The 14,506-nt window shown below is 41.2% G+C and overlaps 23 non-coding genes across 23 annotated transcripts; all 23 read left to right on the top strand.

Moving 5' to 3' along the window:
• The first annotated feature begins 57 nt into the window (after positions 1 to 57).
• trnag-ucc lies at positions 58 to 129 on the top strand. Its single transcript has one exon. It is a non-coding gene; the product is annotated as a tRNA-Gly (tRNA).
• Positions 130 to 362: 233 nt separating this feature from the next.
• Positions 363 to 434, top strand: trnag-ucc. The gene has a single exon. It is a non-coding gene; the product is annotated as a tRNA-Gly (tRNA).
• A 234-nt stretch (positions 435 to 668) lies between these two features.
• Positions 669 to 740, top strand: trnag-ucc. The gene has a single exon. It is a non-coding gene; the product is annotated as a tRNA-Gly (tRNA).
• A 235-nt stretch (positions 741 to 975) lies between these two features.
• On the top strand, positions 976 to 1,047 carry trnag-ucc. Its single transcript has one exon. It is a non-coding gene; the product is annotated as a tRNA-Gly (tRNA).
• A 234-nt stretch (positions 1,048 to 1,281) lies between these two features.
• Positions 1,282 to 1,353, top strand: trnag-ucc. The gene has a single exon. It is a non-coding gene; the product is annotated as a tRNA-Gly (tRNA).
• Positions 1,354 to 1,587: 234 nt separating this feature from the next.
• Positions 1,588 to 1,659, top strand: trnag-ucc. The gene has a single exon. It is a non-coding gene; the product is annotated as a tRNA-Gly (tRNA).
• Positions 1,660 to 1,893: 234 nt separating this feature from the next.
• On the top strand, positions 1,894 to 1,965 carry trnag-ucc. Its single transcript has one exon. It is a non-coding gene; the product is annotated as a tRNA-Gly (tRNA).
• Positions 1,966 to 2,197: 232 nt separating this feature from the next.
• Positions 2,198 to 2,269, top strand: trnag-ucc. Its single transcript has one exon. It is a non-coding gene; the product is annotated as a tRNA-Gly (tRNA).
• Positions 2,270 to 3,230: 961 nt separating this feature from the next.
• On the top strand, positions 3,231 to 3,302 carry trnag-ucc. Its single transcript has one exon. It is a non-coding gene; the product is annotated as a tRNA-Gly (tRNA).
• Positions 3,303 to 4,953: 1,651 nt separating this feature from the next.
• On the top strand, positions 4,954 to 5,025 carry trnag-ucc. Its single transcript has one exon. It is a non-coding gene; the product is annotated as a tRNA-Gly (tRNA).
• A 1,037-nt stretch (positions 5,026 to 6,062) lies between these two features.
• trnag-ucc lies at positions 6,063 to 6,134 on the top strand. Its single transcript has one exon. It is a non-coding gene; the product is annotated as a tRNA-Gly (tRNA).
• A 732-nt stretch (positions 6,135 to 6,866) lies between these two features.
• Positions 6,867 to 6,938, top strand: trnag-ucc. The gene has a single exon. It is a non-coding gene; the product is annotated as a tRNA-Gly (tRNA).
• Positions 6,939 to 7,671: 733 nt separating this feature from the next.
• On the top strand, positions 7,672 to 7,743 carry trnag-ucc. Its single transcript has one exon. It is a non-coding gene; the product is annotated as a tRNA-Gly (tRNA).
• Positions 7,744 to 8,892: 1,149 nt separating this feature from the next.
• Positions 8,893 to 8,964, top strand: trnag-ucc. Its single transcript has one exon. It is a non-coding gene; the product is annotated as a tRNA-Gly (tRNA).
• Positions 8,965 to 9,696: 732 nt separating this feature from the next.
• trnag-ucc lies at positions 9,697 to 9,768 on the top strand. The gene has a single exon. It is a non-coding gene; the product is annotated as a tRNA-Gly (tRNA).
• Positions 9,769 to 10,078: 310 nt separating this feature from the next.
• Positions 10,079 to 10,150, top strand: trnag-ucc. The gene has a single exon. It is a non-coding gene; the product is annotated as a tRNA-Gly (tRNA).
• A 1,455-nt stretch (positions 10,151 to 11,605) lies between these two features.
• trnag-ucc lies at positions 11,606 to 11,677 on the top strand. The gene has a single exon. It is a non-coding gene; the product is annotated as a tRNA-Gly (tRNA).
• Positions 11,678 to 11,909: 232 nt separating this feature from the next.
• On the top strand, positions 11,910 to 11,981 carry trnag-ucc. Its single transcript has one exon. It is a non-coding gene; the product is annotated as a tRNA-Gly (tRNA).
• A 234-nt stretch (positions 11,982 to 12,215) lies between these two features.
• Positions 12,216 to 12,287, top strand: trnag-ucc. Its single transcript has one exon. It is a non-coding gene; the product is annotated as a tRNA-Gly (tRNA).
• A 233-nt stretch (positions 12,288 to 12,520) lies between these two features.
• Positions 12,521 to 12,592, top strand: trnag-ucc. Its single transcript has one exon. It is a non-coding gene; the product is annotated as a tRNA-Gly (tRNA).
• A 232-nt stretch (positions 12,593 to 12,824) lies between these two features.
• On the top strand, positions 12,825 to 12,896 carry trnag-ucc. Its single transcript has one exon. It is a non-coding gene; the product is annotated as a tRNA-Gly (tRNA).
• A 538-nt stretch (positions 12,897 to 13,434) lies between these two features.
• trnag-ucc lies at positions 13,435 to 13,506 on the top strand. The gene has a single exon. It is a non-coding gene; the product is annotated as a tRNA-Gly (tRNA).
• Positions 13,507 to 14,352: 846 nt separating this feature from the next.
• trnag-ucc lies at positions 14,353 to 14,424 on the top strand. Its single transcript has one exon. It is a non-coding gene; the product is annotated as a tRNA-Gly (tRNA).
• Positions 14,425 to 14,506: the final 82 nt, after the last annotated feature.

Genomic DNA, 14,506 nt, shown 5'->3' with positions numbered 1-14,506 from the left:
CATCCCTGACTTATCAGTTGAAGCGGAAATTTTCTTCACAAATTACAGTTTTCTTTAGCGATGGTGGTATAGTGGTGAGCATAGCTGCCTTCCAAGCAGTTGACCTGGGTTCGATTCCCAGCCATCGCAATCCTTAATTTGGCAGCAGACTCTTAATTTGTCTATTGCTTTACCAAGAGAGGAAAGAATTGCTTGCAATTCACATACCTTGCTAACATCCTAGTAGTCCTCACACACTTCTGCAGCTTAAAGGTGCAATGCACATATTGATACACAAAGACCTAGATCGCACTTTTGTCAAACTCCATCCCTGACTTATCAGTTGAAGCGGAAATTTTTCTCAAAAATTACTATTTTCTGTAGCGATGGTGGTATAGTGGTGAGCATAGCTGCCTTCCAAGCAGTTGACCTGGGTTCGATTCCCAGCCATCGCAATCCTTAATTTGGCAGCAGACTCTTAATTTGTCTGTTGCTTTACCAAGAGAGGAAAGAATTGCTTGCAATTCACATACCTTGTTAACATCCTAGTAGTCCTCACACACTTCTGCAGCTTAAAGGTGCAATGCACATATTGATACACAAAGACCTAGATCGCAACTTTTGTCAAACTCCATCCCTGACTTATCAGTTGAAGCGGAAATTTTCTTCACAAATTACAGTTTTCTTTAGCGATGGTGGTATAGTGGTGAGCATAGCTGCCTTCCAAGCAGTTGACCTGGGTTCGATTCCCAGCCATCGCAATCCTTAATTTGGCAGCAGACTCTTAATTTGTCTGTTGCTTTACCAAGAGAGGAAAGAATTGCTTGCAATTCACATACCTTGTTAACATCCTAGTAGTCCTCACACACTTCTGCAGCTTAAAGGTGCAATGCACATATTGATACACAAAGACCTAGATCGCACTTTTGTCAAACTCCATCCCTGACTTATCAGTTGAAGCGGAAATTTTCTTCACAAATTTACTAGTTTTCTTTAGCGATGGTGGTATAGTGGTGAGCATAGCTGCCTTCCAAGCAGTTGACCTGGGTTCGATTCCCAGCCATCGCAATCCTTAATTTGGCAGCAGACTCTTAATTTGTCTAGTTGCTTTACCAAGAGAGGAAAGAATTGCTTGCAATTCACATACCTTGTTAACATCCTAGTAGTCCTCACACACTTCTGCAGCTTAAAGGTGCAATGCACATATTGATACACAAAGACCTAGATCGCACTTTTGTCAAACTCCATCCCTGACTTATCAGTTGAAGCGGAAATTTTCTTCACAAATTACAGTTTTCTTTAGCGATGGTGGTATAGTGGTGAGCATAGCTGCCTTCCAAGCAGTTGACCTGGGTTCGATTCCCAGCCATCGCAATCCTTAATTTGGCAGCAGACTCTTAATTTGTCTGTTGCTTTACCAAGAGAGGAAAGAATTGCTTGCAATTCACATACCTTGTTAACATCCTAGTAGTCCTCACACACTTCTGCAGCTTAAAGGTGCAATGCACATATTGATACACAAAGACCTAGATCGCACTTTTGTCAAACTCCATCCCTGACTTATCAGTTGAAGCGGAAATTTTCTTCACAAATTACTATTTTTCTTTAGCGATGGTGGTATAGTGGTGAGCATAGCTGCCTTCCAAGCAGTTGACCTGGGTTCGATTCCCAGCCATCGCAATCCTTAATTTGGCAGCAGACTCTTAATTTGTCTATTGCTTTACCAAGAGAGGAAAGAATTGCTTGCAATTCACATACCTTGTTAACATCCTAGTAGTCCTCACACACTTCTGCAGCTTAAACGGTGCAGATGCACATATTGATACACAAAGACCTAGATCGCACTTTTGTCAAACTCCATCCCTGACTTATCAGTTGAAGCGGAAATTTTTCTCAAAATTACTGTTTTCTGTAGCGATGGTGGTATAGTGGTGAGCATAGCTGCCTTCCAAGCAGTTGACCTGGGTTCGATTCCCAGCCATCGCAATCCTTAATAGGCAGCAGACTCTTAATTTGTCTATTGCTTTACCAAGAGAGGAAAGAATTGCTTGCAATTCACATACCTTGCTAACATCCTAGTAGTCCTCACACACTTCTGCACCTTAAAGGTGCAATGCACATATTGATACACAAAGACCTAGATCACACTTTTGTCAAACTCCATCCCTGACTTATCAGTTTAAGCGGAAATTTTTCTCAAAAATTACTGTTTTCTGTAGCGATGGTGGTATAGTGGTGAGCATAGCTGCCTTCCAAGCAGTTGACCTGGGTTCGATTCCCAGCCATCGCAATCCTTAATTTGGCAGCAGACTCTTAATTTGTCTGTTGCTTTACCAAGAGAGGAAAGAATTGCTTGCAATTCACATACCTTGTTAACATCCTAGTAGTCCTCACACACTTCTGCAGCTTAAAGGTGCAATGCACATATTGATACACAAAGACTTAGATCGCAACTTTTGTCAAACTCCATCCCTGACTTATCAGTTGAAGCGGAAATTTTCTTCACAAATTACAGTTTTCTTTAGCGATGGTGGTATAGTGGTGAGCATAGCTGCCTTCCAAGCAGTTGACCTGGGTTCGATTCCACAACGATTCCATTAGTTGAAGGGGAAATATTCTTCAAAAGTTAATATCGTCTGTAGCGATGGTGGTATAGTGGTGAGCATAGCTGCCTTCCAAGCAGTTGACCTGGGTTTGATTCCCAGCCATCGCAATCCTTAATTTGGCAGTAGACTCTTAATTTGTCTATTGCTTTACCAAGAGAGGAAAGAATTGCTTGCAATTCACATACCTTGTTAACATCCTAGTAGTCCTCACACACTTCTGCACCTTAAAGGTGCAATGCACATATTGATACACAAAGACCTTGATCGCACTTTTGTCAAACTCCATCCCTGACTTATCAGTTGAAGCGGAAATTTTTCTCAAAATTTACTGTTTTCTGTAGCGATGGTGGTATAGTGGTGAGCATAGCTGCCTTCCAAGCAGTTGTCCTGGGTTTAATTCCCAGCCATCGCAATCCTTAATTTGGCAGCAGACTCTAAATATGTTTGTTGCTTTACCAAGAGAGGAAAGAATTGCTTGCAATTCACATACCTTGTTAACATCCTAGTAGTCCTCACACACTTCTGCAGCTTAAAGGTGCAATGCACATATTGATACACAAAGACCTAGATCACACTTTTGTCAAACTCCATCCCTGACTTATCAGTTTAAGCGGAATTTTTTCTCAAAAATTACTGTTTTCTTTAGCGATGGTGGTATAGTGGTGAGCATAGCTGCCTTCCAAGCAGTTGACCTGGGTTCGATTCCCAGCCATCGCAATCCTTAATTTGGCAGCAGACTCTTAATTTGTCTGTTGCTTTACCAAGAGAGGAAAGAATTGCTTGCAATTCAAATACCTTGTTAACATCCTAGTAGTCCTCACACACTTAAATGGTAAAATGGTAAATGGACTGAACTTATATAGCGCTTTTCCAGTCATGTTGACCACCCCAAAGCGCTGTACTTCTGCAGCTTAAAGGTGCAATGCACATATTGATACACAAAGACCTAGATCGCAACTTTTGTCAAACTCCATCCCTGACTTATCAGTTGAAGCGGAAATTTTCTTCACAAATTACAGTTTTCTTTAGCGATGGTGGTATAGTGGTGAGCATAGCTGCCTTCCAAGCAGTTGACCTGGGTTCGATTCCACAACGATTCCATTAGTTGAAGGGGAAATATTCTTCAAAAGTTATTATCGTCTGTAGCGATGGTGGTATAGTGGTGAGCATAGCTGCCTTCCAAGCAGTTGACCTGGGTTTAATTCCCAGCCATCGCAATCCTTAATTTGGCAGCAGACTCTAAATATGTTTGTTGCTTTACCAAGAGAGGAAAGAATTGCTTGCAATTCACATACCTTGTTAACATCCTAGTAGTTCTCACACACTTCTGCACCTTAAAGGTGCAATGCACATATTGATACACAAATACCTAGATCGCAACTTTTGTCAAACTCCATCCCTGACTTATCAGTTGAAGCGGAAATTTTCTTCACAAATTACAGTTTTCTTTAGCGATGGTGGCATAGTGGTGAGCATAGCTGCCTTCCAAGCAGTTGACCTGGGTTCGATTCCCAGCCATCGCAATCCTTAATTTGGCAGCAGACTCTTAATTTGTCTGTTGCTTTACCAAGAGAGGAAAGAATTGCTTGCAATTCACATACCTTGTTAACATCCTAGTAGTCCTCACACACTTCTGCAGCTTAAAGGTGCAATGCACATATTGATACACAAAGACCTAGATCGCAACTTTTGTCAAACTCCATCCCTGACTTATCAGTTGAAGCGGAAATTTTCTTCACAAATTACAGTTTTCTTTAGCGATGGTGGTATAGTGGTGAGCATAGCTGCCTTCCAAGCAGTTGACCTGGGTTCAATTCCCAGCCATCGCAATCCTTAATTTGGCAGCAGACTCTTAATTTGTCTGTTGCTTTACCAAGAGAGGAAAGAATTGCTTGCAATTCACATACCTTGTTAACATCCTAGTAGTCCTCACACACTTCTGCAGCTTAAAGGTGCAATGCACATATTGATACACAAAGACCTAGATCGCACTTTTGTCAAACTCCATCCCTGACTTATTAGTTGAAGGGGAAATATTCTTCAAAAGTTATTATTGTCTGTAGCGATGGTGGTATAGTGGTGAGCATAGCTGCCTTCCAAGCAGTTGACCTGGGTTTAATTCCCAGCCATCGCAATCCTTAATTTGGCAGCAGACTCTAAATATGTTTGTTGCTTTACCAAGAGAGGAAAGAATTGCTTGCAATTCACATACCTTGTTAACATCCTAGTAGTCCTCACACACTTCTGCACCTTAAAGGTACAATGCACATATTGATACACAAAGACCTAGATCGCAACTTTTGTCAAACTCCATCCCTGACTTATCAGTTGAAGCGGAAATTTTCTTCACAAATTACAGTTTTCTTTAGCGATGGTGGTATAGTGGTGAGCATAGCTGCCTTCCAAGCAGTTGACCTGGGTTCGATTCCCAGCCATCGCAATCCTTAATTTGGCAGCAGACTCTTAATTTGTCTGTTGCTTTACCAAGAGAGGAAAGAATTGCTTGCAATTCAAATACTTTGTTAACATCCTAGTAGTCCTCACACACTTAAATGGTAAAATGGTAAATGGACTGAACTTATATAGCGCTTTTCCAGTCATGTTGACCACCCAAAGCGCTGTACTTCTGCAGCTTAAAGGTGCAATGCACATATTGATACACAAAGACCTAGATCGCAACTTTTGTCAAACTCCATCCCTGACTTAGCAGTTGAAGCGGAAATTTTCTTCACAAATTACAGTTTTCTTTAGCGATGGTGGTATAGTGGTGAGCATAGCTGCCTTCCAAGCAGTTGACCTGGGTTCGATTCCACAACGATTCCATTAGTTGAAGGGGAAATATTCTTCAAAAGTTATTATCGTCTGTAGCGATGGTGTTATAGTGGTGAGCATAGCTGCCTTCCAAGCAGTTGACCTGGGTTTAATTCCCAGCCATCGCAATCCTTAATTTGGCAGCAGACTCTAAATATGTTTGTTGCTTTACCAAGAGAGGAAAGAATTGCTTGCAATTCACATACCTTGTTAACATCCTAGTAGTTCTCACACACTTCTGCAGCTTAAAGGTGCAATGCACATATTGATACACAAAGACCTAGATCGCACTTTTGTCAAACTCCATCCCTGACTTATTAGTTGAAGGGGAAATATTCTTCAAAAGTTATTATCGTCTGTAGCGATGGTGGTATAGTGGTGAGCATAGCTGCCTTCCAAGCAGTTGACCTGGGTTTAATTCCCAGCCATCGCAATCCTTAATTTGGCAGCAGACTCTAAATATGTTTGTTGCTTTACCAAGAGAGGAAAGAATTGCTTGCAATTCACATACCTTGTTAACATCCTAGTAGTCCTCACACACTTCTGCAGCTTAAAGGTGCAATGCACATATTGATACACAAAGACCTAGATCACACTTTTGTCAAACTCCATCCCTGACTTATCAGTTTAAGCGGAATTTTTTCTCAAAAATTACTGTTTTCTTTAGCGATGGTGGTATAGTGGTGAGCATAGCTGCCTTCCAAGCAGTTGACCTGGGTTCGATTCCCAGCCATCGCAATCCTTAATTTGGCAGCAGACTCTTAATTTGTCTGTTGCTTTACCAAGAGAGGAAAGAATTGCTTGCAATTCAAATACCTTGTTAACATCCTAGTAGTCCTCACACACTTAAATGGTAAAATGGTAAATGGACTGAACTTATATAGCGCTTTTCCAGTCATGTTGACCACCCAAAGCGCTGTACTTCTGCAGCTTAAAGGTGCAATGCACATATTGATACACAAAGACCTAGATCGCAACTTTTGTCAAACTCCATCCCTGACTTATCAGTTGAAGCGGAAATTTTCTTCACAAATTACAGTTTTCTTTAGCGATGGTGGTATAGTGGTGAGCATAGCTGCGTTCCAAGCAGTTGACCTGGGTTCGATTCCACAACGATTCTATTAGTTGAAGGGGAAATATTCTTCAAAAGTTATTATCGTCTGTAGCGATGGTGGTATAGTGGTGAGCATAGCTGCCTTCCAAGCAGTTGTCCTGGGTTTAATTCCCAGCCATCGCAATCCTTAATTTGGCAGCAGACTCTAAATATGTTTGTTGCTTTACCAAGAGAGGAAAGAATTGCTTGCAATTCACATACCTTGTTAACATCCTAGTAGTCCTCACACACTTCTGCAGCTTAAAGGTGCAATGCACATATTGATACACAAAGACCTAGATCACACTTTTGTCAAACTCCATCCCTGACTTATCAGTTTAAGCGGAATTTTTTCTCAAAAATTACTGTTTTCTTTAGCGATGGTGGTATAGTGGTGAGCATAGCTGCCTTCCAAGCAGTTGACCTGGGTTCGATTCCCAGCCATCGCAATCCTTAATTTGGCAGCAGACTCTTAATTTGTCTGTTGCTTTACCAAGAGAGGAAAGAATTGCTTGCAATTCAAATACCTTGTTAACATCCTAGTAGTCCTCACACACTTAAATGGTAAAATGGTAAATGGACTGAACTTATATAGCGCTTTTCCAGTCATGTTGACCACCCAAAGCGCTGTACTTCTGCAGCTTAAAGGTGCAATGCACATATTGATACACAAAGACCTAGATCGCAACTTTTGTCAAACTCCATCCCTGACTTATCAGTTGAAGCGGAAATTTTCTTCACAAATTACAGTTTTCTTTAGCGATGGTGGTATAGTGGTGAGCATAGCTGCCTTCCAAGCAGTTGACCTGGGTTCGATTCCACAACGATTCCATTAGTTGAAGGGGAAATATTCTTCAAAAGTTATTATCGTCTGTAGCGATGGTGGTATAGTGGTGAGCATAGCTGCCTTCCAAGCAGTTGACCTGGGTTTAATTCCCAGCCATCGCAATCCTTAATTTGGCAGCAGACTCTAAATATGTTTGTTGCTTTACCAAGAGAGGAAAGAATTGCTTGCAATTCACATACCTTGTTAACATCCTAGTAGTTCTCACACACTTCTGCACCTTAAAGGTGCAATGCACATATTGATACACAAATACCTAGATCGCAACTTTTGTCAAACTCCATCCCTGACTTATCAGTTGAAGCGGAAATTTTCTTCACAAATTACAGTTTTCTTTAGCGATGGTGGTATAGTGGTGAGCATAGCTGCCTTCCAAGCAGTTGACCTGGGTTCGATTCCCAGCCATCGCAATCCTTAATTTGGCAGCAGACTCTTAATTTGTCTGTTGCTTTACCAAGAGAGGAAAGAATTGCTTGCAATTCACATACCTTGTTAACATCCTAGTAGTCCTCACACACTTCTGCAGCTTAAAGGTGCAATGCACATATTGATACACAAAGACCTAGATCGCAACTTTTGTCAAACTCCATCCCTGACTTATCAGTTGAAGCGGAAATTTTCTTCACAAATTACAGTTTTCTTTAGCGATGGTGGTATAGTGGTGAGCATAGCTGCCTTCCAAGCAGTTGACCTGGGTTCAATTCCCAGCCATCGCAATCCTTAATTTGGCAGCAGACTCTTAATTTGTCTGTTGCTTTACCAAGAGAGGAAAGAATTGCTTGCAATTCACATACCTTGTTAACATCCTAGTAGTCCTCACACACTTCTGCAGCTTAAAGGTGCAATGCACATATTGATACACAAAGACCTAGATCGCACTTTTGTCAAACTCCATCCCTGACTTATTAGTTGAAGGGGAAATATTCTTCAAAAGTTATTATTGTCTGTAGCGATGGTGGTATAGTGGTGAGCATAGCTGCCTTCCAAGCAGTTGACCTGGGTTTAATTCCCAGCCATCGCAATCCTTAATTTGGCAGCAGACTCTAAATATGTTTGTTGCTTTACCAAGAGAGGAAAGAATTGCTTGCAATTCACATACCTTGTTAACATCCTAGTAGTTCTCACACACTTCTGCAGCTTAAAGGTGCAATGCACATATTGATACACAAAGACCTAGATCGCACTTTTGTCAAACTCCATCCCTGACTTATTAGTTGAAGGGGAAATATTCTTCAAAAGTTATTACCGTCTGTAGCGATGGTGGTATAGTGGTGAGCATAGCTGCCTTCCAAGCAGTTGACCTGGGTTTAATTCCCAGCCATCGCAATCCTTAATTTGGCAGCAGACTCTAAATATGTTTGTTGCTTTACCAAGAGAGGAAAGAATTGCTTGCAATTCACATACCTTGTTAACATCCTAGTAGTCCTCACACACTTCTGCAGCTTAAACGTGCAATGCACATATTGATACACAAAGACCTAGATCACACTTTTGTCAAACTCCATCCCTGACTTATCAGTTTAAGCGGAATTTTTTCTCAAAAATTACTGTTTTCTTTAGCGATGGTGGTATAGTGGTGAGCATAGCTGCCTTCCAAGCAGTTGACCTGGGTTCGATTCCCAGCCATCGCAATCCTTAATTTGGCAGCAGACTCTTAATTTGTCTGTTGCTTTACCAAGAGAGGAAAGAATTGCTTGCAATTCAAATACCTTGTTAACATCCTAGTAGTCCTCACACACTTAAATGGTAAAATGGTAAATGGACTGAACTTATATAGCGCTTTTCCAGTCATGTTGACCACCCAAAGCGCTGTACTTCTGCAGCTTAAAGGTGCAATGCACATATTGATACACAAAGACCTAGATCGCAACTTTTGTCAAACTCCATCCCTGACTTATCAGTTGAAGCGGAAATTTTCTTCACAAATTACAGTTTTCTTTAGCGATGGTGGTATAGTGGTGAGCATAGCTGCCTTCCAAGCAGTTGACCTGGGTTCGATTCCACAACGATTCCATTAGTTGAAGGGGAAATATTCTTCAAAAGTTATTATCGTCTGTAGCGATGGTGGTATAGTGGTGAGCATAGCTGCCTTCCAAGCAGTTGTCCTGGGTTTAATTCCCAGCCATCGCAATCCTTAATTTGGCAGCAGACTCTAAATATGTTTGTTGCTTTACCAAGAGAGGAAAGAATTGCTTGCAATTCACATACCTTGTTAACATCCTAGTAGTCCTCACACACTTCTGCAGCTTAAAGGTGCAATGCACATATTGATACACAAAGACCTAGATCACACTTTTGTCAAACTCCATCCCTGACTTATCAGTTTAAGCGGAATTTTTTCTCAAAAATTACTGTTTTCTTTAGCGATGGTGGTATAGTGGTGAGCATAGCTGCCTTCCAAGCAGTTGACCTGGGTTCGATTCCCAGCCATCGCAATCCTTAATTTGGCAGCAGACTCTTAATTTGTCTGTTGCTTTACCAAGAGAGGAAAGAATTGCTTGCAATTCAAATACCTTGTTAACATCCTAGTAGTCCTCACACACTTAAATGGTAAAATGGTAAATGGACTGAACTTATATAGCGCTTTTCCAGTCATGTTGACCACCCAAAGCGCTGTACTTCTGCAGCTTAAAGGTGCAATGCACATATTGATACACAAAGACCTAGATCGCAACTTTTGTCAAACTCCATCCCTGACTTATCAGTTGAAGCGGAAATTTTCTTCACAAATTACAGTTTTCTTTAGCGATGGTGGTATAGTGGTGAGCATAGCTGCCTTCCAAGCAGTTGACCTGGGTTCGATTCCCAGCCATCGCAATCCTTAATTTGGCAGCAGACTCTTAATTTGTCTGTTGCTTTACCAAGAGAGGAAAGAATTGCTTGCAATTCACATACCTTGTTAACATCCTAGTAGTCCTCACACACTTCTGCAGCTTAAAGGTGCAATGCACATATTGATACACAAAGACCTAGATCGCAACTTTTGTCAAACTCCATCCCTGACTTATCAGTTGAAGCGGAAATTTTCTTCACAAATTACAGTTTTCTTTAGCGATGGTGGTATAGTGGTGAGCATAGCTGCCTTCCAAGCAGTTGACCTGGGTTCAATTCCCAGCCATTGCAATCCTTAATTTGGCAGCAGACTCTTAATTTGTCTGTTGCTTTACCAAGAGAGGAAAGAATTGCTTGCAATTCACATACCTTGTTAACATCCTAGTAGTCCTCACACACTTCTGCAGCTTAAAGGTGCAATGCACATATTGATACACAAAGACCTAGATCGCACTTTTGTCAAACTCCATCCCTGACTTATTAGTTGAAGGGGAAATATTCTTCAAAAGTTATTATTGTCTGTAGCGATGGTGGTATAGTGGTGAGCATAGCTGCCTTCCAAGCAGTTGACCTGGGTTTAATTCCCAGCCATCGCAATCCTTAATTTGGCAGCAGACTCTAAATATGTTTGTTGCTTTACCAAGAGAGGAAAGAATTGCTTGCAATTCACATACCTTGTTAACATCCTAGTAGTCCTCACACACTTCTGCAGCTTAAAGGTGCAATGCACATATTGATACACAAAGACCTAGATCGCAACTTTTGTCAAACTCCATCCCTGACTTATCAGTTGAAGCGGAAATTTTCTTCACAAATTACAGTTTTCTTTAGCGATGGTGGTATAGTGGTGAGCATAGCTGCCTTCCAAGCAGTTGACCTGGGTTCAATTCCCAGCCATTGCAATCCTTAATTTGGCAGCAGACTCTTAATTTGTCTGTTGCTTTACCAAGAGAGGAAAGAATTGCTTGCAATTCACATACCTTGTTAACATCCTAGTAGTCCTCACACACTTCTGCAGCTTAAAGGTGCAATGCACATATTGATACACAAAGACCTAGATCGCACTTTTGTCAAACTCCATCCCTGACTTATCAGTTGAAGCGGAAATTTTCTTCACAAATTACTATTTTCTGTAGCGATGGTGGTATAGTGGTGAGCATAGCTGCCTTCCAAGCAGTTGACGTGGGTTCAATTCCAAGCCATCGCAATCCTTAATTTGGCAGCAGACTCTAAATTTTTCTGTTGCTTTACCAAGAGAGGAAAGAATTGCTTGCAATTCACATACCTTGTTAACATCCTAGTAGTCCTCACACACTTCTGCAGCTTAAAGGTGCAATGCACATATTGATACACAAAGACCTAGATCGCACTTTTGTCAAACTCCATCCCTGACTTATTAGTTGAAGGGGAAATATTCTTCAAAAGTTATTATCGTCTGTAGCGATGGTGGTATAGTGGTGAGCATAGCTGCCTTCCAAGCAGTTGACCTGGGTTCGATTCCCAGCCATCGCAATCCTTAATAGGCAGCAGACTCTTAATTTGTCTATTGCTTTACCAAGAGAGGAAAGAATTGCTTGCAATTCACATACCTTGCTAACATCCTAGTAGTCCTCACACACTTCTGCAGCTTAAAGGTGCAATGCACATATTGATACACAAAGACCTAGATCACACTTTTGTCAAACTCCATCCCTGACTTATCAGTTTAAGCGGAAATTTTCTTCACAAATTACAGTTTTCTTTAGCGATGGTGGTATAGTGGTGAGCATAGCTGCCTTCCAAGCAGTTGACCTGGGTTCGATTCCCAGCCATCGCAATCCTTAATTTGGCAGCAGACTCTTAATTTGTCTATTGCTTTACCAAGAGAGGAAAGAATTGCTTGCAATTCACATACCTTGTTAACATCCTAGTAGTCCTCACACACTTCTGCAGCTTAAAGGTGCAATGCACATATTGATACACAAAGACCTAGATCGCAACTTTTGTCAAACTCCATCCCTGACTTATCAGTTGAAGCGGAAATTTTCTTCACAAATTACAGTTTTCTTTAGCGATGGTGGTATAGTGGTGAGCATAGCTGCCTTCCAAGCAGTTGACCTGGGTTCGATTCCCAGCCATCGCAATCCTTAATTTGGCAGTAGACTCTTAATTTGTCTATTGCTTTACCAAGAGAGGAAAGAATTGCTTGCAATTCACATACCTTGTTAACATCCTAGTAGTCCTCACACACTTCTGCAGCTTAAACGTGAGATGCACATATTGATACACAAAGACCTTGATCGCACTTTTGTCAAACTCCATCCCTGACTTATCAGTTGAAGCGGAAATTTTTCTCAAAATTTACTGTTTTCTGTAGCGATGGTGGTATAGTGGTGAGCATAGCTGCCTTCCAAGCAGTTGACCTGGGTTCGATTCCCAGCCATCGCAATCCTTAATAGGCAGCAGACTCTTAATTTGTCTATTGCTTTACCAAGAGAGGAAAGAATTGCTTGCAATTCACATACCTTGCTAACATCCTAGTAGTCCTCACACACTTCTGCAGCTTAAAGGTGCAATGCACATATTGATACACAAAGACCTAGATCACACTTTTGTCAAACTCCATCCCTGACTTATCAGTTTAAGCGGAAATTTTTCTCAAAAATTATTGTTTTCTGTAGCGATGGTGGTATAGTGGTGAGCATAGCTGCCTTCCAAGCAGTTGACCTGGGTTCGATTCCCAGCCATCGCAATCCTTAATTTGGCAGCAGACTCTTAATTTGTCTGTTGCTTTACCAAGAGAGGAAAGAATTGCTTGCAATTCACATACCTTGTTAACATCCTAGTAGTCCTCACACACTTCTGCAGCTTAAATGTGCAATGCACATATTGATACACAAAGACCTAGATCGCAACTTTTGTCAAACTCCATCCCTGACTTATCAGTTGAAGCGGAAATTTTCTTCACAAATTACAGTTTTCTTTAGCGATGGTGGTATAGTGGTGAGCATAGCTGCCTTCCAAGCAGTTGACCTGGGTTCAATTCCCAGCCATCGCAATCCTTAATTTGGCAGCAGACTCTTAATTTGTCTATTGCTTTACCAAGAGAGGAAAGAATTGCTTGCAATTCACATACCTTGTTAACATCCTAGTAGTCCTCACACACTTCTGCAGCTTAAAGGTGCAATGCACATATTGATACACAAAGACCTAGATCACACTTTTGTCAAACTCCATCCCTGACTTATCAGTTTAAGCGGAAATTTTCTCAAAAATCACTGTTTTCTTTAGCGATGGTGGTATAGTGGTGAGCATAGCTGCCTTCCAAGCAGTTGACCTGGGTTCGATTCCCAGCCATCGCAATCCTTAATTTGGCAGCAGACTATTAATTTGTCTGTTGCTTTACCAAGAGAGGAAAGAATTGCTTGCAATTCAAATACCTTGTTAACATCCTAGTAGTCCTCACACACTTCTGCAGCTTAAAGGTGCAATGCACATATTGATACACAAAGACCTAGATCGCAACTTTTGTCAAACTCCATCCCTGACTTATCAGTTGAAGCGGAAATTTTCTTCACAAATTACAGTTTTCTTTAGTGATGGTGGTATAGTGGTGAGCATAGCTGCCTTCCAAGCAGTTGACCTGGGTTCGATTCCCAGCCATCGCAATCCTTAATTTGGCAGTAGACTCTTAATTTGTCTGTTGCTTTACCAAGAGAGGAAAGAATTGCTTGCAATTCACATACCTTGTTAACATCCTAGTAGTCCTCACACACTTCTGCAGCTTAAAGGTGCAATGCACATATTGATACACAAAGACCTAGATCGCAACTTTTGTCAAACTCCATCCCTGACTTATCAGTTGAAGCGGAAATTTTCTTCACAAATTACAGTTTTCTTTAGCGATGGTGGTATAGTGGTGAGCATAGCTGCCTTCTCAAGCAGTTGACCTGGGTTCAATTCCCAGCCATCGCAATCCTTAATTTGGCAGCAGACTCTTAATTTGTCTATTGCTTTACCAAGAGAGGAAAGAATTGCTTGCAATTCACATACCTTGTTAACATCCTAGTAGTCCTCACACACTTCTGCAGCTTAAAGGTGCAATGCACATATTGATACACAAAGACCTAGATCAAACTTTTGTCAAACTCCATCCCTGACTTATCAGTTTAAGCGGAAATTTTTCTCAAAAATTACTGTTTTCTTTAGCGATGGTGGTATAGTGGTGAGCATAGCTGCCTTCCAAGCAGTTGACCTGGGTTCGATTCCCAGCCATCGCAATCCTTAATTTGGCAGCAGACTCTTAATTTGTCTGTTGCTTTACCAAAAGAGGAAAGAATTGCTTGCAATTCAAATACCTTG

This window comes from Fundulus heteroclitus, chromosome 23, assembly GCF_011125445.2.
Source record: "Fundulus heteroclitus isolate FHET01 chromosome 23, MU-UCD_Fhet_4.1, whole genome shotgun sequence".
Lineage (NCBI taxonomy): Eukaryota > Metazoa > Chordata > Actinopteri > Cyprinodontiformes > Fundulidae > Fundulus > Fundulus heteroclitus.
Note: the sequence above shows the minus strand (reverse complement) of the source record. Positions and strands in the feature narration are given on the sequence as shown.